This window comes from Gopherus flavomarginatus, chromosome 1 (assembly GCF_025201925.1).
Source record: "Gopherus flavomarginatus isolate rGopFla2 chromosome 1, rGopFla2.mat.asm, whole genome shotgun sequence".
Taxonomy (NCBI): Eukaryota; Metazoa; Chordata; order Testudines; family Testudinidae; genus Gopherus; species Gopherus flavomarginatus.
The window spans coordinates 348,256,500-348,278,047 of NC_066617.1; the positions used below are offsets into that span (position 1 = coordinate 348,256,500).

The 21,548-nt window shown below is 45.5% G+C and overlaps 1 protein-coding gene across 1 annotated transcript in view; it reads right to left on the bottom strand.

Annotated features, from left to right (window-relative positions):
* Window positions 1-21,548, bottom strand: part of LOC127045637 (uncharacterized) — a 946,950-nt gene that overhangs the window by 697,404 nt on the left and 227,998 nt on the right. The window lies entirely within an intron of this gene.

Sequence of the window (21,548 nt, forward strand, 5' to 3'; positions counted from 1 at the left end):
ATATATCTTTCACCAACAGAAGTTGGTCCAACAAAATATTACCTCACCCATCTTGTCTCTTTATATGTGAGATAGTTTAATAACTAGGCATGAGCCTGAACTAAAATTCCAAATTAAAACACCAACAACCTGTGAAAGAAGTTTGGATCCAGATTTGTATTGTGTAATGGGCTTCCTGGGCTAGATCCTCAATTGATGTAAACTGACATAGTTCTACTGAAGTCAATGGAGCTATGCTAATTTACATCAGCTAAGGATCTTGCCCCCTGTCTTTCTAGCCAGCCAAATATAATCCTTCGGTCTTCACACTCGTAAACGTTGGATCTGGAACTGAACTTTATGGATGCATCTTCACTAGGATAAAAAGTTCTCAATCTGTTCTCAACCTGAGTTAGCCAACACGAGGTAAATTCCTAGTTAAGACAAATCAGTTTGCAGTTTTAGCATTTGTAAACAGATTGAAGTAAAGCCTATGGGGGAGTGGAGGAAAGAAGAATGGGGAAGGATGGTCCAGGAGTTAGGGCACTAGTCTTGGGAAACCTGGCTTTGCTTCTCTGTTCTGTCACAGACTTTCTTTGTGACCCTGAACAAATCACTTAGGTCTGGTCTGCACTGGGGGTGGGAGTGGGGGCAGGAATTGATCTAAGTTACGCAACTTCAGCTACATGAATAATGTAGCTGAAGTCAACGTACTTAGACCTATTCACCGCAGTGTCTTCACTGCGGTGAGTCAACTTCTGCCTATCCCCCATCGACTCCGCCTGCGCCTCTCGTGGCAGTGGAGTACAGGAGTCGACGGGAGAGCATTCTGGGTTCGATTTATAGCATCTAGATTAGACGCGATAAATCGACCCCCACTGGATCGGCCACTGCCCGCCCATCCGGTGGGTAGTGTAGACATACCCTTAGCCTCTGTGTTTGCATTCCCCATCAGTTACATGGGGATAAGAGCACTTTCATTCCTAATAGGGATGTTGTCAGGATAGATACATTAAAGATTGTAAGGTGCTCAGATACTTTGGTGGTAAGGGCCATATAAGGTTGATGTTAAGACTACAAATAGCTTTATCTTCCCTAGGGTTTTACTACTTCTTAGCTACCACAAGATAAGAACATACCTTGTTTTCCTTGTGAATACAATGCCCCTGGTTCAGGTCATTGCCTGGTAATAAGCTAAGAACACATACCTATGACTTAGCTCAATTAGTTACACTCTTCCATACCAAAGGTCCACTTTATATAGTTACATTCCACTTACACAGTGTGATAAGCTGGTTCATTTTCTTTCTTCTTTTTGTCGATTTGACCAGTTCTCAACTCCTAGCTCTTCTGACTCTTTGCATTATAGAACCATAAGTTTATTAAAGTCAGATGAGCGAACAATTTTCTTCTCAGCATGTGAAGGCTGCAGCAAATTACCAAGTATGCTTAGGGCAGGGGTGGGCAAACTACGGCCCGCAAGCCACACCATGCACTCAGCCTCACTCCAGCTGGGGCGCAGGGTCAGGGGTTGCACCATGTGGTTCCTGGAAGCCACAGCATGGCCCCGCTCCGGCTCCTATATGCTCCAATTGGAGTGGCAGGGGCAGTGCCTGTTTTTTCCATCCACAGTTAATATCCTTTAGGCTTTTTTATGGCACACTTTTATAAAAGAAAAGTCTCTAAAATAAGTGATTATAAAATTCACTATATATCCCTCATCATCATCACTCCCATAACTGCATTGGTCATTGGGGCACCATCATTGGTGAGCAATCAACCAATTGTCTCCACCTCTGACAATTATGCATCAGTGTTTGAGTCTCCACGAAGTCCTTTCCTGTCCACTCTTTTATGTTGTCAATCCATCTCTTCTTCTGTCTACCTCTTCTTCTCTTCCCCTGTACTGCCCCTTGGAGGATGATCTTGGATAGGCCAGATGATCTTGTTACATGGTCCTGCCATGAGGGCAGGGGACTGGACTCGATGACCTCTCGAGGTCCCTTCCAGTCCTTGAGTCTATGAGTCTATGAGTCTATGGCCATACCACTTCAGCTTGCACTTCTTTGCGTTTGTCAAGAGGTCTTCATATGACCCAGCACATTGGGTGATGATGTTGCGGACCTCTTCATTAGTGACGTGTTCGAAGTAGGAGATGCCCAGGATTTTACGGAAGCTTCTCATCTCTACTACCTGTATTTTCCATTCAAGTTCTGCCGTAAGGGTCCATGTCTCACACACATACAGAAAAATGGAGATGACCAATGCAGGCAGCAGTTTCAGTTTGGATTCCAGGGAGATGTTCTTATTCCTCCAAATTGGCTTTTGAGGAATAAGAACATCTCCCTGGAATCCAAATTGAAACTATATATCTCTATTTATTAAAAAAAACTGGTAAAGATTGTTCTTGTTTTTTTTTCAAATAGTTCAGTAATTGTTGATAGAGAATACAGAAAGAACAAAGAAACAATAACAGCGTCTCCATGCTGTATTCATTAAACTAAAGAGGTTATTTGAAATATATATAGAGTAAAAGAAGTGTATATGATCATGTCAACCAACATAAAATCAAAACCAATCTTTAATTATAACTTTCCCTATGATATTGTGAATAACAAGACCATGAATTCAAGAGGATACTTAAGCATGTGTTCAAGTCCATTGCTTTTCAGTACATCACTTAAGTATGTGCTTAACTTTAGGCATATGTTTACATCCCATTGACTGAGCTAGATTTATGCATGTAAGTGCCACCCTGAATCAAGGACTGGTTTCCTGAATCAAGACTCAGAACTTTAAATAAATATGATGAGAATTATTACCCCCAAAAGCAGTTAAATTATTATTTCAACCTTAATGGAAAGTGTTGTCAGGTTTCCAAATGGTTTGCTCTTTGACTATCTGTCACTGCACCTAATCTATCTACAGTTGTGTCTAGGTTCTTGTACTCTGGTATGGCATGTATTTTGCCAATTTTTTTCCATGACAGCCTTTTCATATTTAACACACCAGATTGAGCCAAGCTGTTACAGACTTAGGAAAATATTTATCTAGTGAGTTTTAAACTCATGGATCGTCAACACGATCATGTGAATAGATATTTAGAGCCTTTTAAATGTCCTCTGATAGGTTGTTGACTTACATATGTATTTTGGGTCTTCTATCAAAATTTGACAAGTTCTTTGCAGGGTCTTTATGTTTTTAAAAAAGAAGTATTTTGTATACATACTGGAAATGCTAAAACCCCCTCCCTGCTGTGGTATCAGCATGAACTGGACCACTATAATAAAATTTCCTCTGATTCAATTGCAATCTTTCTGCCTGGCTGTGCCTTGGCTTGCATACCAATTTTCAAGTGAAGAAACAGATGCATAATTTCACAAAATGTCTCGCACTTAAAGCTACTTCTCATTTCTAACTACTTTCATCCTTTTATAATGTCATAAACAACCTGAATGCTAATGACTTGGGTTTCAGGCTTCCCAATCCTTACAGAAATAAGGGAAAACAGTACTTCAGGTCTCCATTGTAGAGATGGAAATTATGACACATTCAGTGTGCTTTATTTGAGATATTGCCTTGTTTTTACAAATTCCTTAACAACAAGATTTCAGCATTAATGAAAATGTGGAGCTGAGAGCACCAGGCATATTGCAAGCATCCTGGTGCAGTTATGTAAGCCCTTTGATCTTGACCTGCAATATCCCTGTTTTCTAATATTGTGCCTCTTTTAAGCAAAACCAACCCCCTGCTAGGGTCTCAACCCTGCTCTCCAGAGAGGAAAAGCTAATTCATAAATTATTCTAGTCAGATTCTTCTGTATTGAGTGCCTTTCAAAAGCTCGTTAAGGAACATGGGCTGGTTGAAAAACTTCTATCAAAAAGTATTTTTATTTTTTTAAGTAAAATGGCTATTTCCTCAAAATGGAGATTTCCAATAGATATGTCTATTTCTGACAAAAGGAAAAGAAGGGTAGAAAAATTTCAGTAAAAACAAAATAATAATTTCTAGGATGGGAGAAACATTTTCTGATCAGCTCTAGATGTGACTGACATGTGTCACATGTCGGGCTTTCTTTCTACCTTCCTTGCCCCAGAGGGAAATTGTATTAGCTTTGTTTAACATGAATGGTGGTGAGGATAGATCCCAGATCCTTCAGGAGTTCATTGGACAGTCTAGGATTAGCCTCCAAGAAATCACTGTCTCCTGCACAGTCTAGCTTTATGCTGGTGGTTAACAATTGCATTTTGCATGAAGAGCAGTCATCAGCCATGGTCCTTGTTCTGGAGTGTTAGGTGTCTGCTGCTTCAGTCTAACAGAGCTTACTATTAAAAAATGTATTCCTTTGATCCTCTTCTCCCCACCTCAGTTTAAGGACAATTAGACTATGTCTACACCTGAAGCTGGAGGGTACATACTCCGCCTGGCTCAGCCATGCCTCCACTGACACTACCCATGCTGCACCAGCTACATTGTTGTTTATATTCACGCTGGTTCAATGAGAGCTATTGCAAGTATGTGTACACAAGTAGTCTCAATGGAGCCTTAGATACTTTACTAATAATCATTCCTTTCTTTTGCATCTTTGCATTTGCCACTGTCGGCAGACAGGATACTAGGCTGGATGGACCTTTGGTCTGACCTAGTATGGCCGTTCTTATGTTCTCATGTTCTCTCAGCCGGAGGTGGCAGGGCCAGACCAAGCTTACTCCACCCCCAGGAAGGGGAGGGGTGGAACAGGAAGTACAAATGGCGGAACCCTTAGCCCAGTTAGGACAGCACTAGGGAGGGAGACAGACACAGACTCCTGGTTGTTCCCAGTAGCCCCTGCTGCTGAGCCAGGGGGTGCCCTGGACTTGGGGAAACCTGACCCAGAGGAAGGACTCAGACAACCAGGACTGCCGGCCACAGAGTACTCTGAGGAACTGGAGGAGCCGGGCTGCAACCCAAGCCTGAGTGAGTCTGATGCTGAGGGTGAGCTGGAGCTACCAGGGCTACTGGTGGCTGAATACCCTGATGAGTTGGAGGAACCAGAGGGACCCACTTGAGAGACTGGGTAGGAAGTAGCTCAGGGGCGGAACTGGACAGTGCGGTGAGTTAGTGTTGATCAGCGTGTGTTGGACAGATCCCCACTGACCCGTGGTGGGACCTTCTCCTCTTGCCACTGTCAGGGCCTGGGCTGGAACGCAGTGGACAGGGCCAGCTCCAGGCACCAGCACAGGAAGCAGGTGCCTGAGACTTCCAGTGGAAAGGGGCGGCACGTCCGGGTCTTTGGTGTCAACTCGGCGTGGGGTCCCTCAGTCAATCTCGGAGGGAAGGTCCGGCCACCGAATTGCTGCCGAAGAATGAAGCAGTGCAGTAGAGCTGCCACCGAAGTGCCGCTGATCGCAGCTTTTTTTTTTTCTTTCGTGGCTTGGGGTGGCAAAAAAAAGCTGGAGCTGGCCCTAGCTGTGGAGTTGGGTGGGCCTGCATTTCCCTATATCTACCACCCTGCTTCAGGGTGACAGAATCCCAATAAAGAGCTAAGGACTCTTGCCAGCACCCTCCTGTCCGAGGGCCACGTCATGGACTCTTGCCTGTGCTCCCCGGCCTGAGGGGTGTGCCACGAACTCTGGGTAGTACTCCTGTGTTGTGCCAACTGCGATGGCACAGCTCCATCTGGTAATTCCCCATAGATGGAGAGGAGTGACCAAGGCGTTTTGGCGAGGCAGCAGCTTGCCACCGCCCCCCAGTAGCTTGGTGGACCAACTGAGAGCTTGCTACAGGCCCTTTGCCTAGGGCATAGGTGGCCAAACTGCAGGCTGGATCAAGTCTGCCAGCCATTTTAATCTGGTTCTCAAGCTCCCACTGGAGAGCAGGCTCTGGGGATTGCCCCACTCCATCCAGGGAGCAGGGTCGGGGGTGCTCCATGTGCTCCCAGAAGCAGCAGCATGGCCCTCTCCAGCCAGGGCTGGCTCCAGGCACCAGCATTCCAAGCTGGTGCTTGGGGCAGCAATCTTCAAGGGGTGGCAGTCCCTATTATTTTGCCCCCAGCAGCGCGCCGAATTGCCTCCACAGACGGCGCGGGCAGTCAGTGTGTCCTTAGGGCAGCACAAGTGTTTCCGCGGTGGTGGCAATTCGGCAGCAGCTTCTATATTTAGCTGGCCGCGGTGGCTTCAGCTAAACATAGAAGCTGCCACCGAATTGCCGCCGCTGCCGCGGAAACGCGCCTGCTGCCCTAAGGGCACACGGACTGCCCCCGCTGCCCGCGGTGGCAATTCGGTGAGCTGCTTGAGGCGGCGAAAACTGTAGAGCCGGTCCTGGCTCCAGCTCCTATGCGTAGGGGCAGCCAGGGGGCTCCGCTCTGCATGCTGCCTTTGTGGCTTCCATTGGCCAGGAACTGTGGCAAGTGAGAGCTGCAGGGGTGGCGCCTGCGGACGGGGCAGTGCCCAGAACTACTTGGCCACAGCTCCATTTAGGAGCCGGAGGGGGGACATGGCCATTGCTTCCTGGAGCTGCTTGAGGTAAGCACCACCCGGAGTCTGCATCCCTGAGCCACCCACCTCCACATCCCAACCATCTGCCCCAGCCCTGAACCCCCTCTTGCCCTCTGAACCCCTCCTGCACCCCAATCCCCTCATCTCCAACCCCACCTCAGAGCCCACATCCCCAGCCAGAGCCCTCAAACCCCACTCCCCAAACCCCACTCCAGTCTCCTAGCCCAGAGCCCCCTCCTGTACCATGAACTCTTCATTTCTGGCCCCACCCCAGAGCCCACACCCCCAACCAGAGCCCTCACTCCCTCCCACACCACAACCCCAATTTTGTGAGCATTCATGGCCCACCATACAATTTCTATTCCCCAATGTGGCCCTCGGGTCATAAAGTTTGCCCACCCCGGCCTAAGGTGAATATACTCCCCAAAATCATGCTAGAACAGTCGCATTTAGTCATTGGTTCTCTTTTAGCACAGCACATTCAATTTATTTGCAGAGTGGAAACAAAAGGTCAACACCTTGGCCTTTTGTGATTCCCCAAAGTACATTTTATGGTGCTGGGCAGACTGCAAACATTCTTTACCAAAAGTAATGGAAGGAAATTCACCCAGCAAAATTCCATTCCATTTGTATTAAGCATGGAATTTTCAGAACAGAAGTAAGGGGTATTTAACTGTATCACCACCTCAGAAGTGAATGGGAGTCATACTAATAAGTCATCTTGTGCAGGGGTGTACCAACCCCACACTAGGCCAGAAGGGATTAATGTGAGTATGTGGGCTCAATCGGCCTTGCCCTGCTACAACTGCAGTAGTTGTGAAGTCTGGAGGGAGAAATTAAAAGGGTCTAATCCATTCAGACAGGGGCTGACTAGGAAGGAAAGATGCCTAGCTGGAGTCAGAAAGCTGAGTTGGCCTGTTGATGGACAGGGTGTCCCTAAAGAAAGTTAGACTTGCAATAAGGAGCTCAAGGTGGTTTAGAAGGAAAACTGGAGGAGGTGAGTTGGCCCAGGGTTTTCTGGGCTGGTGGAGAGGCCTGCAGTGCAAGCATTATCCATAAAGCTCTTAGTAGGTGCTTCAGTCTTGTTCCTCATTGCTTTGATTTAAGGAGCTTCCAAGAACTTGGGACACAGTGAGATGGTTTTTTATTTATTTAGTTAGTTATGTTGAAAGGCTAGAGCAGCCTACCAAAACATCCCTTAGTTTGTGTCCATTTCCATCAGCTCTTTAATTTAGACCTTTAAATGTTTTGAATTCTAATTTGCTTTTTGCAAATAATACTCCTCTAGGCAATCATTCCTGGTTTAGGCATTTAGACAGCCGCAAAATTGTGTCAGCAGAGACATTGCCATAAATTATGGAGCTGCAAAATATGATTTTTTGTTTATAAACGATAACGAGGATGACTTCTGTACCTTGCAATATGTGTATGTGTGTGTGTGTGTGTGTGTGTGTATATATATATATATATACACATATATATATAATTTCCCGTTTCTGATAAATTGGTAAGCCCCTACCTCCCTTCCCCAGATGCTGAGTAAGCAGAAAAATCACTTCAGGGATGCCCATTAATTTTCAGTAAGTCCTTTGAATTAAATTTACTACATTGATATTAATAACAGTCTATTACAGAGCATCATAAACTTTCCATAAAGGTAATTATCACTTATCCTGAGATTCAGAATAGAAGTTGATGGCTTATCTCTTTATCAGACTCAATGTGAAATATGCCATAGTCATGACCTGTAGGAGTCTTACAATTGCAAAAATCATTATTCTCTTCCTCAAATCATATGAAACGTAAACATTCACAAGCTGGGGTGGTCTTATGAATATCAATTCATTCGCAAATCTCAGACAACATCACTGCAAAGGAAGAGTTGAGCTACATAGGTATTCCATCTAGTCTATCTATCACCTATCTTGTCCACATCACTGTGACATTTAGGCCTAGTTATCAGGGTAGCTATATGCATACAAACACAACAAGCATCTTACTTTGCTTCCTAATTCCTGCACCCAGAATGCTGGAGTTAAACCTAAAATCGCAAAGTGAAATTCCATTGGAAACCAGTGAGATCAGCCTAGTTTTGCTTTAAATCTATATTAAACCACTGGCTTTTTTATGTACCTGAGACTTAAAACCTCTCTGTTACCAGAAACTTGGTCCATATATACTCAAAAGGTTAGCTACCCTGCCCCAAATCTGGGGTTTGCAACCTAACCTCAAATCTCATTTTGTTATTAAACATTTATACATTCTTACGAAGATATTATATAATCATATCTCCATAAAAACTCTTTGGGGCAGGAACCATCTTTTTGTTCTATGTTTGTACAATGCCTAGCTCAGCGGGGTCCGAATCTGTGGTTTGGTCTTCTAAGCCCTGCTTCAACAAAAGTAATGTTATTGATAGATAATCTTATCTATATATCCCGATTTTCAGGGCATTAATACACCACAATTAACATTATCAGCTGATACTGTAGAGTGCAGCATCCGTCCTAGTGAGGAGCTGACCAACTTCAACACCCACTGAAGCTAAACAGACTTGAGGGTGACTCAGCATCTTGTCAGAGGTGCACATACTACCTTGCAGGGTCAGGCCCTACCTGTGGATTGAGATTTGAGACCCAGAAGTGTTTCTTTTAGCCTTTATTTTGCTTGGGCTATAACTATACTCAAGACATAGAAACAGTGTCGAGATTTATTTCTAGCAGCCTAGGCCCCAGTTCAGCAAAGCATTTAAGTATGTGTTTAACATTAAGCATCTGTTTAAAGTCCCACTGCACTAAAGTCCCATACTTAAATACTTTCCTGAACTGGGGTCCTAATCATGATAAAATCATATAAACGTTAATACAAATGACAATGACAATTCCTTTTCCAGACCTGAAGAAGAGCTGTGTGGAGCTCAAAAGCTTTATCTTTTTTGGTCCAGTAAAAGATATTACCTCACCCACCTTGTCTCTCTCAATGAAATCAACAAGGCAAATAGCAATACAGCAAATATACAGATAGTTGCTCTCCAAACTAGACGTGTCCTAGCTGAGCTGACACTCAGATACTACAGGGAGAGATGCCTTCGAAGGGACTAGGATAGCTAGTAACTGCCAGCCATTTTCTGATTTGTAGCATTGGTCCTGCCCAAAGCATTGCCTGGAGCCATTAACTCTGTCCTCTCCTCAGGGAAGATGAGTAACTTAGTCCTACTGTAGCATCACTCTCATGCCTTTGCATTCAGATGGCCTTCTTCATTACTGATTAAAGCATTCAACCTAGATCCTCAAAGGTGCCTATGGGCACTAGGTACCTAAACACTTTTAAGGATCTGAGTCTCTTGTGCCTGTGTTACTGGGATCTTTGCCTCTCTTTATTCCCAGTGTAGCTCTTTTTCCTTGTTTCAGTAGTGGAGAATGTTAACATGGCTCAGAGATCAGCATATGATCCATAGCTAGCTGTGAATAGGCTACCAGCCGTGACACCTCAGGCTTGTTTGCCAGCCTTTTACTTCAGACAGCTGGAGATGCATTGTCCAATTTCCTGTCCTTCTTTTGATGTATTTTTCTTGGACAAGGTTAAATAAATATAGTCTCACATCAAGGTACTTTTTTCAACACTTTGGTGGAAATTATCACTTTGGAAAAAATTGTCTACTCTGTACTGGGGGTCAAAACGTAAAAGCTACATTTTATGCACCTGGCGAAATTTAGATCAAGGAACCTTTCAAAAACCTGCTCTCAAACTTCTTGCAAGGTGATAACATTTGCTTGATTTTATTGAGCTAGATATCGTATTTAGATGCAGGGAAAAATGTTCATGTTGATTCTCTTAGCTTTGTGATTTTATATATCCATAAGAATTTTCAAGGCACATAAAACATCTTAGATCCTTTCTATATCCATAGAACACTTTTGAAAGGCTTTGTGTTAAAGTTTCTCAGCTCTAGACATTTGATTAGTTATGTCAAGTTTAATTCTTCATAAAGTGTAGGTGAGAGCTGCCAGATTAATAGTCTTGGAGCACAGAGACCTCTTCTCAGCTTTTATCAACACCAGGAATGTCTTGCCAGCATAGTTATACCAGAATAACTATACTGGAAAAACTCTCTCAAGTGTGGATGCAGTTACATTAGTAGAAAAGTGCTTATATCCATCTAGCATATACTAGTTCCCCCAATAGGCATAAGCTATGTTGTTATAATTACAGATAAGCTGCTCTGAGTGCATCTATATGAGGGTTTTACCAAGATAGTTATGTTGGTAAAAAATCAAAACCCTAATTGACCTAGCTATAGTAATACAACTTTTTATTCTAGACCAAGCCTAGCCACAGACTGGGTAAATATTGGAAGGAGGAGCATGGTTTTTACCACATTGTCCCAAAACCTAACTGTAATATGGAAAGTTCAACTTTAGTATATGGGAACACTGTTCAGGCCTTGATTCAGCAAACCATGTGCTTAATGTTAAGCATGTGTCTATGTCCCATTCAGATCAATAGGATTTAAACACATGCTTAAAGTTAAATCTATGTGTCAGTACTTTGCTAACTCAAGGAATTGGTGTCTAGGCCACTCATACCTTAGTTGCTGTTGGTGACTTCTAACATTGATGCCACGGTGTGGCAATTTCGTTTCTGGTTCAGATACTTGTCCATCAGATTTGCAATGCCTTTCCTTTCGGGAATGACCAACAAAGGCTGGGTTTAAGCTGAAGATCTTGAAAAGAAATGCTCTACAGAATGCTGCCAATCCCCTGAACCATCCAGCTCTTGCAACATTAACTCTTAGAGTCACAGATTTTAAAGCCAGAAGGGACCATCATGATAATCTAGTCTGACCTCCTGCAAATTGCAGGCCACAGAACCTCACACACCCAGTCCTGTAGTAGGCCCATATTTCTGGCTATGTTACTGAAGTTCTCAAATATTTGATTTAAAAACTGCAAGTTACAGAAGATCCACCATTTACTCAGACCAGCAATTGACCTAGCCTCCCTTCTGTAGAGGAAGACAGAACACCTCAAGGCCTCTGCTAATCTGACCTGGGGGAAAATTCCTTCCCAACACCAAATATGGTGATCATCTAGATCCTGAACATGTGGGCTAGACCTACCAACCAGACACCAGGGAAAGAATTTTCTGTAGTAACTCAGAGCCCTCCCCATCTAGTGTCCAGTCTTTGGCAGTTGGAGATATTAGCTAATGGCAGTCGCAGATGGGCCATATGCCATTGTAAGCAATCTCATCATACCAGCCTCACTATAAATCTATCAAGCCCAGTCTTAAAACAAGTTAGGTTTTTTACCCCCACTGCTCCCCTTCGAAGGCTGTTCCAGAACATCACTCCTCTGCAAGGTCAGTGCAAGGATGTTTTGCGCCCTAGGCAAAATTTCCACCTTGCACCCTCCCCCGTCCCCAAGCCCCCGCCCTGAGGCACCTTCCCCTCCCCTGCGGTAGCTTCCCCCCTCCACCCTGAGGCGCCCTCCCCCGTGGCAGCTCACCACCCTCCACCCTGAGGCACCCCCCACCCCAGCTCACCCCTGCTCCACCTCCTCCCTGAGCATGCCATCGCCGCTTCACTTCTCCTGCCTCCCAGGCTTGTGGTGCCAATCAGCTTAGGCACCGCAAGCATGGGTTGCCTAAATGATTGCACCGGTCTTCCTCCTCTGATGGTTAGAAATCTTCATCTAATTTCAAGCCTAAATTTATTGATGGCCAGTTTATATCTATTTGTTCTTGTGCCACCATTGCCCCTTCACTGGGATAACTCCTCTCACTACTGGTGTTTGTCCCTCTCATGTATTTACAGACAGCAATCATATTTCCCCTTATCCTTCATTTTGTTAGGCTAAACAAGCCAAACTCCTTAAATCTCCTCTCATAAGGTAGGTTCTCTTTTATAACTGCTCACTTGCTCTCACGGTCTCTTTAGCCTAACAGCTTCATGTAAAGTCCAATGGTTAAATCCAAGAGCAATAAACATCTATTATCTTTGAAATTTTTGGCACAATGTATGAAGAACTGGGTACAGATTGTTCTGCTTAATGGGAGTTAAAGACCTAACTTTCCAGAGCTTGGCAACAGTAAAACCGAGCCATTGTTTTGCAAAGCTTTGTTATAAGTATAAATACAGACATCTATTTAAACATTAATTAGTGTTAGATGCATGCTGGACTAGATTAAATAAATGCACAAATATACATGCCTAAAAACGTTGAGGGGAGATATTGATAATAGTGTTACTGAAGATACTCCTGAGATCTTGTAGTTCATTGTTTTTTTGACTATTTGAATACTTCCCTTTGTCTCTAAAACTTTCTGGGTCTCTTCTGTTTCTCATCTCGCTGATTTGAAGACCCTTGCCAGATTTCTCTCATTTAAGGCCTTTCACAAATATTATCATGTTGTTAAAAACCTGCATTGTGTAACTTTGAGGGGCAACATTGTGTTGAGTGTTCTTTTTATTAGACAGTCTTGTAGCAATTTGAGTCTAATCATCTTGATGACTTGCCAAAACTATAAATTTGTAGTTTGCTGTAGCCAAGTACCTTGCCAGGCCAATAGTACAGGACAACTTTCTTTAACTTTTGCTCTCTAGTTTGTTCATTGATCCTAGGAGAGCTGAGCTATTTACATTATTTTATATAGAAAATAAGGCTATTTCTGCTTTCATTGCGTGACTGAGACATAGTACAACCATATTGGCTTCTTTGATATTGTCTAGTATGCTGTACTCTTACTTTATACATTGAGTGCAGCAAAGCATGGCTAGCATTCTTAAGGAATATTGTATAGTGGTTAAAACAGAGGACGGGGTTTGGAACTTCTAGGTTCTATACCCATCTTTGCCACTAAATTGCTGCTTTGATTTTGAGCAAATCATTTAGACTTAAATCTTAACTGTCCAGCCATGTTGGGTGCCCACCATGAAACATCTACAGCTTGATTTTCAGAGGCGCTGACCACCCACAGCTCCATGGGGAGTCGTTCTTTGCATTTCTTTGTGTATTTTTCCCAACTCTAGCTCTGATATTCAGGAAAACCCATTATGTTTTTAGTGTCTCTATCTGTTGCTTTGGTAAGTTGCAAATAAGTTTGTATATGAATGCAATTATTAATTGAATATATACATTTGGAAAGTTTCTAGTTTGAACTATTAGACATTTTTAGCCCTATACATGAGCAAACAAAGCATGGGTCAAAATATTTTACTTTTGGTCACCCTTGATGTTACAAGCAATCACAACACACACATTCAGGAAAATGAGGCACTCCTTTCTGAAAGGTAAATTCTTCCTTCTACACTTTTCACTGAAGAGCCAATAAATATGGATAATGACCTTAGATTTGCTGTACAGACTAGAGCAGAACCATCATACAATCCTTCAGGTTGTCCCCTTGTTCCTCTATTAGAGGGACACTCAATAAAATTTAAGGGTAATACATTTAGATCACTTAAAGAGCAGTACTCTGTAGAGCCTGATTCTTCAAGGTGCAAAATGCAGTTATGATGAGAACTTTCAATTCCACTGGTTCCAATGAGAGACGAGGGCAGTCAGCACCCCACAAGACATGATCATCAATTCAGTTTGGTAGCATCGTTCACTCATGGGATTTGCATTTGCTGTAGAAGTCATTTAGACAGAGTGTGGCTTAGGGTTTGAGTTGAGTCTGTTTTGTGACTAAATAAAATTTTTGCTGCAAAGTGTCTGCTTTCCACAGAGAAATGTATTTGTTCACTGAAAAACTGAACAGTTTAAACCTGAATTTTTTTGATGAGAAAATGCTGCTATGGTGCCTCATGGGAGCTGTAGTTTGGATGCCTCATGCTCCCATTCTCCTTTATGGCATTGGCTTCCCAGCAAGGTTTCATTTCTTGTGGACTACCATAATTCCCCACCTACCCTCACCAAGAGGCCAGACTGTGATGCATCATGGGACATGCATTCTGACCAGAGAGCTCTGCCTGTAGAAGAGAATGTGAGCATGAGGCACCCAAATTATAACTCCCATGAGGTGGCATGGAGGCATTTCAGATTCACAGTAGTTTGGTTTTTAGCCAAAATATTTCAGTTTTCCGATTTTCACCTCAACTTGATTTTTTTTCACAGAAAAAGACCAATTTTTTCTGACAGGTTCAATTTTCAGAAAGGACCAGGGCTGCCCGGGGGTGGGGAGGAAGTGGGGCAATTTGCCCCAGGTCCTGCAGGGGCCCCCACGAGAATTTTTTGGGGGCCCCTGGAGTGGGGTCCTTCATTCGCTCTGGGGGACCCAGAAAACTCTCGTGGAGCCCGGGCCCCCAGAGCTTCTTCTGCTCTGAGTCTTTGGTGGCAATTTGGTGGCGAAGGGTCCTTCCATTCCGGGACCTGCCGCCGAAGTGCTCCAAAGACCCACGGCGGGGGTCCTTCTGCCCCGGGATCCGCCACCCAAGTGCTGGGTCTTAGGTGGCAATTAGGTGGTGGAGGGTCCTTCTGCTCTGAGACCCACCACCGAAGTGCCCCAAAGACTCGCGCGGGGGTTCCTTTCGCTCCGGGACCCGCCGCTGAAGTGCCCCGCAGACCCATGGCGAGGGGTCCTTCCGCCCTGGGACTCACCGCCAAAGTGCCGGGTCTTCAGCGGCAATTTGGTGGTGGGGATCCCCAACCGCCAAAGACCCCAGGCCCCCTGAATCCTCTGGGCAGCCCTGGAAAGGACTGTGTAATCACATGACCCTTGATCATATTTGCTACTATGTGAACTAAGAAAAATATAAATGTGATGTAATCACATACTTAAGGAATGAACTGATGTCCTGGCATAGTACCCTCTCCCTCTATACTAGGTATCGGCAGCCTCTGGCATGTGGCTCGCCAGGATAAGCACCCTGGCGGGCCGGGCCAGTTTGTTTACCTGCCCTGACTGCAGGTTCGGCCGATAGCGGTTCCCATCGGCCACTCCAGGCCAATGGGGGCTGCGGGAAGTGGCGTGGGCCGAGAGATGTTCTGGCCACTGCTTCCCGCTGCCCCCATTGGCCTGGAGCGGCGAACTATGGCCAGTGGGAGCTGCAATCGGCTGAATCTGTGGACACAGCAGGTAAACAAACCAGCCTGGGCCACCAGGTGCTTTCCTTGGTGACCGAAGTGCCAGAGATTGCCGATCCCAGCTCTATAGTATTGACTAAACATCTTATAGGTGTAGCTTCTTTTGAACCATCTATAGTCTACATCAGAAACAAGATACCACGTCAACAGTCTCAATTTTATTATTTCATTGGACTCCTCTCACTGATGTCATACAAGCTGCTAAAAGGCTCTGATACAACACAACTGTACATTTCCAACAACTTGGTCCATAATTTGTTTGTGTTTTGTTTTTTTTTATGGATGAGATTTTACTGAAGCAAGACATTTGAGATGGTTTAACATGCATATTTACTTACAAATTCAATTCCATGTGTGGCATTATTATCTGTCACCTCTTACCCTGTTTGAGACTGTTTAGCTGGGTTCCCTTTCATCCTTTATGCTGACACTAATAACATGGAGGCCCCGATTCAGCAAAGCATTCTGTCACATGCTTAAAGTGAACCATGTATTCAAGTGCCTTTCACTTCAGGAAGACTTAAACATGTGCTTAAGTTTTTACCTGAATAACAGTGCTTTCCTGAACTGGGGCCCTGAATAACCGTGGATTCGAGCATATATTTAAAGTTAAGTATATGATTAAGTTCTTTGCTAGATTGAGACCTGAGTTCTCGATTTTCAAGCCATGATGAGAGCTAGCTTGTGTTTGTATTACATGAAATGTAGACACTATGGGCCAGATCTTCAGTGGTTATAAATCAGCATAGCCTCACTTATTTTAATGGAGTAGAGCTGATTTATACCTGCTGAGGCTCTGCCCATGTATGATTCTAGGGTGGAACTCACCAGGAATCAGTCTTCTTTAACTCTGGGTTCTTGAGCTCACAAGGAAATATTTAAAAGCAGCAAAGAATCCTGTGGCACCTTATAGACTAACAGACGTTTTGGAGCATGAGCTTTTGTGGGTGAATACCCACTTCTTCAGAGCTCACAAGGAAATATTTGATCGTTATGTTCTGGAGAGAGCTGAAAATCCAAAAAATGAATTATTTAGCACAAATCAAACAAAACACTTCAGTTCATGAGTGCAGTGCCTGGAGTTTGTTTTTCGTCAAGTGCACAGGTTAAAGTTGCTTATAGGCAGTTTTAGTTTGTGTGGTTGACATTCATGAAGCAGATAAGCCAGACAAACCCTGACCTTGCCATCATCAAAGAGGACAATATTAATGTTAGGACCAGCTGTCCATCTATTTTCTCTAGTCTTTTAGACAGAAAAGGTTATAAGTAAACATATCATATGCCTGTACTTTTAAAACATCCTGTATGCATTTTATTGGAAGAAAAGATATATTTATTACAGCCACTGCAAGGGGGGAAGGTTCTTATTATAGGACTGTAAGAGTATTGAGGGAGTACAGGACTGTGTTACAAATAGTGTATGTCTTTCAGTAGGATTTTTACCTAGTGCCAAAAACCAAAATGGGTATCGACCTACATCTCTGGTTTCAGCTGCTAGAGCTTGAAATGAATGTTCTTCATCTTGTCATGAATTCCAGTGTGTGTCCCTTCTCCCCAAAGGGTCACCAGCAGCACATGATGCCGAAGCAGCTGCAAATATGACACTTAAGACAATCTGAAATGACAATATTAGAACAATCAGAATGGGCCATTATCCCCTCTATGCTGCAAAATTGGGTAGTGATTGTATACTGACTGGTTTCAGAGTAATAGCCGTGTTAATCTGTATCAGCTAAAACATTGAGGAGTCCTTGTGGCACCTTAGAGACTAAGGCCTTGTCTACACTACAGAGTTGCAGCGCTGGTGAGGGGGTTACAGCGCTGCAACTTAGGTGGTGTACACACTTGCACAGCACGGCCAGCGCTGCAACTCCCTGGTTGCAGCGCTGGCTGTACACCCGGTCGAGCCTCGGGTGTAGAGGATCCAGCGCTGGTGATCCAGCACTGGTCAGCAAGTGTAGACACCCACCAGCGTTTTTATTGACCTCCGTGGCATAAGCAGGTATCCCAGCATACCTTAGAAGCCTCTCTGGTAATCATGCAAACTCCACTGCCCTGGGCTCACCTGACCCCTCCTTTAAATGCCCCACGAATTTTAAAAATCCCCTTCCTGTTTGTTCAGCCAGGTGTGGAGTGCAATTAAGCAATCAATCACTCAGCGACCATGCCTCCTCGCACCAAACGAGTCCCAGCATGGACCAATGCAGAGCTGTAGGACCTCATAAGTGTTTGGGGAGAGGAGGCTGTGCAAGCACAGCTGCGCTCCAGAAGGAGAAATTATGATACCTATGGGCAGATATCGCAGTCCTTGATGAGAAGGGGCCATGAACGGGACGCGTTGCAGTGCAGGGTCAAAATTAAAGAGCTGAGGAGTGCTTACTGCAAAGCTTATGAGGGAAATCGCCGCTCAGGAGCTGCCCCCACGACCTGCCATTTTTACCAGGAGCTGGATGCCATACTTGGGTGTGACCCCACTGCCAATCCTAGGAGCACGATGGAGAGTTCAGAGCAGGGAGAAGTGGGGGAGGTTGTAGAGGACGGCGACAGTGAGGCTACTGGCGTGGAGGGAGACACCCCGGAGTCCCAGTACACATGCAGCCAGGAGCTCTTCTCAAGACAGGAGGAGGCTAGCCAGTCGCAGCAGCTGGAAGTTGATAGTGAGGAAGAAGCTGAGGATCGTGCTCGGGGTAAGTAGATTTTTATGTTTTGGGAGAGGAGGGTTTTGGTTATGGCTGCCTGCATGCATGCCTAAACGTGGAATAGCCCATTGATTTGCTCTATCACGTCTCTGTAATCTGCCTTGGTAATCTCTTGAAAAGTTGCAGCAAGAGCATTTGCAATTTGCTTTCTCAAATTGATCGGGAGAGCCACCGTGGTCCCTGTCCCGGTCAGGCTAACTCGTCCGATCCACTGTGCAGCGAGGGGTGGGGGGACCATGGCTGCACACAGGCAAGCTGCATAGGGGCCAGGGCGGTATCCACATTCCTGTAGAAGACCCTCCCTCTCTTCCCAGGTAACACGCAGCGGTGATATGTCTGGCAGTAGGAAACCCTGTTGAGAGTTTAGGGATACTTGAGTGCAGGGCGCCAGGTTCGCGTTTCCCCAACCCATGGCGCTCTGTTGTTAACCCCCCCCCAGCATGTAGCCAGCCACGCGGTGCGCTCCGGTGTTCCCCACCCCCCCTCCAAGCAGGCATCCAGCACCGCGGTGCGCTCCGGTGTTCCCCACCCCCCCTCCAAGCAGGCATCCAGCACTGCGGTGTGCTCCTGTGTTCCCCACCCCACCTCCAAGCAGGCATCCAGCACCGCGGTGTGCTCCGGTGTTATGCACCCCCCTCCAAGCAGGCATCCAGCACCGCGGTGTGTTCCGGTGTTATGCACCCCCCTCCAAGCAGGCATCCAGCACCGCGGTGCTTTCCCCCCCTCACCAGCAGGACAGCGTGAACGCGGACCAAAGAACACCCGCCCCCCCGCAAGCAGCTCACCACCTTCCTGTTCACTACTGTCCCCTCTTCAGGACACCAGCTACCTCCTGTACCCATTGATGATAAACCCCAGTGACCCATTGGTCAATTCCCACTCCCAAGGGAAAATCAGGGCAAAACCACTCACCCCATTGCTCGCCATGACTTAGCTTGCCTGCCCTCTCTGTGTTATCTGAGGTATGTGAGAAGGATGCTACCAAAAGTCTAAAAAGTCCTTCAATGTGTGATAATAAACAATGTAGCCTCTGTGTATTACATGGTTCTATCTCTCTTTTTTCTAGTGACCTTGACTACTGCAGCCGGATCACCAGCCTCACGTAGGTTTCAGAACTTGAGACGGAATCCTAGAAAATCAAAAGAAGAATTGATCAAATCTGTTATGAGCCACTACAACAGAGAAAGTAGGAAGACACAGGAATGGAGAGAGAAGATGTATGAATGGAGAAAGAGTGTACATGAATGGAGGCAAACAGAAAAAGCAGGAGAAAGGAATTATCTGCCAAAAAAAACCACAAAGCAGATGATAAGCCTCCTTGCTCGCCAAACTGAGTCTTTTGAGTCTCTTGTAGCCATGCAGACAAATATGTACCGTTGTAACCCACAGCCCTCCCAAAGCCCTCTTCCTTGTTCCCCAGTATTTCCACAAAACAACTTTCTCCAGCAGCCAGTTCCTTATTATCCCCAGCTGCCACCAACACCTGTACGATCACCTACCAGCCCTGATAACTATAATTCTTACCCTGTTCACTCCACCCCCATTATTCTGCAGCATAGTAATCCTGAAGTGCAGCAGACATTGAATATTGATCAAAATAGGACATATTCAAACCTGTGAATGTACAGTCCACCACCCCAACCCCCTTGCCTGTTATGTACTGTATGTTGAATAAAGGTTTTTTTTCTTTTTCACTACGTTATATTATTGCTGGAAGTGGTAAATATTATACACCAAGGTAAAGCAAAGCACATCAAATGCATCAAACATTACTGTTGGCTCTCAGCATCAAATTGCTCCCTTAAAGCATCCCTAATCCTTGAAGCCCTTTCCTGGGCCTCCCTATTAGCCCTGCTCTCTGGCTGAGCAAACTCATCCTCTAGGCGTCGAACCTCGGAGGTCCATTCCTTACTGAATCTTTCACCCTTCCCTTCACAAATATTATGGAAGGTACAGCACGCGGATATAACAGTGGTGATGCTGCTTTCCACCAAATCTAGCTTCCCATAAAGACAGCGCCAACGTGCTTTCAAACGGCCAAAAGCACACTCCACAGTCATTCTGCACGGGCTCAGCCTGTAGTTGAACTGGTCCTTGCTCCTGTCAAGCTTCCCTGTATACGGTTTCATGAGCCAGGGCATTAAGGGGTAAGCGGGGTCTCCAAGGATCACAGTGGGCATTTCGACGTCCCCTACTGTGATCTTGCGGTCTGGGAAAAAAGTCCCGGCCCTCAGCCTCCTGAACAGGGAACTGTTCCTAAAGATGCGTGCATCGTGCACCTTTCCAGGCCATCCTGAGTAAATGTCAGTGAAACGCCCATGGTGATCCACAAGCGCTTGCAGAACCACGGAGAAATACCCCTTGCGATTAACGTACTCTGATGCCAGGTGGGGTGGTGACAGAATAGGAATATGCGTCCCATCTATTGCCCCTCCACAGTTAGGGAACCCCATTTCTGCAAAGCCATCCACAATGTCCTGCATGTTCCCAAGAGTCACGGTTCTTCTTAGCAGGGTGCGATTAATGGCTGTGCGAACTTGCATCAGCACCATTCCAACGGTAGACTTTCCCACTCCAAACTGGTTCGCCACCGATCTGAAGCAGTCTGGAGTTGCCAGCTTCCAGATTGCAATAGCCACCTGCTTCTCCACTGGCAGGGCAGCTCTCAATCTCGTGTCCCTGCGTCGCAGGGTAGGGGCGAGCTCAGCACACAGTGCCATGAAAGTGGCTTTTCTCATCCGAAAGTTCTGCAGCCACTGCTTGTCATCCCAGGATTGCAGGACGATGTGATCCCACCACTGAGTGCTGGTTTCCCGAGCCCAAACGCGCCGGTCCACGGAGCTGAGCACGTCTGTTACTGCCACAAGCAATTTACTGTCTTCACAGTGAGGCGATTCAATATCATAGTCTGACTCCTCACTGTCACTGTCACTCTCACTTTGCAGCTGAAGGAATAGCTCCACTGCCATGCGTGATGTGCTGGCAACATTCATCAATAAGGTAGTCAGCTGCTCAGGCTCCATTTATAACAAAAATCGCAGAAAAAGCGCTGTAGAATCACAATGCCGCCAAACTGCTCGGAATGTGTAGCAAAGCACCACGGGGCGTTGGAACAGGAAGCGGAAAGACACTCACACTTCCTTCCCCTTCCCACAAGCCACAGCACCGAAATGGGACGAGGTGCTCTGTGGGATAGCTGCCCACAATGCACCACTCCCAACAGCGCTTCAAGTGCTGTAAATGTGGCCACACTGCAGTGCTGGTTGCTGTAAGTGTGGCCACTCTGCAGCGCTGGCCCTATACAGCTG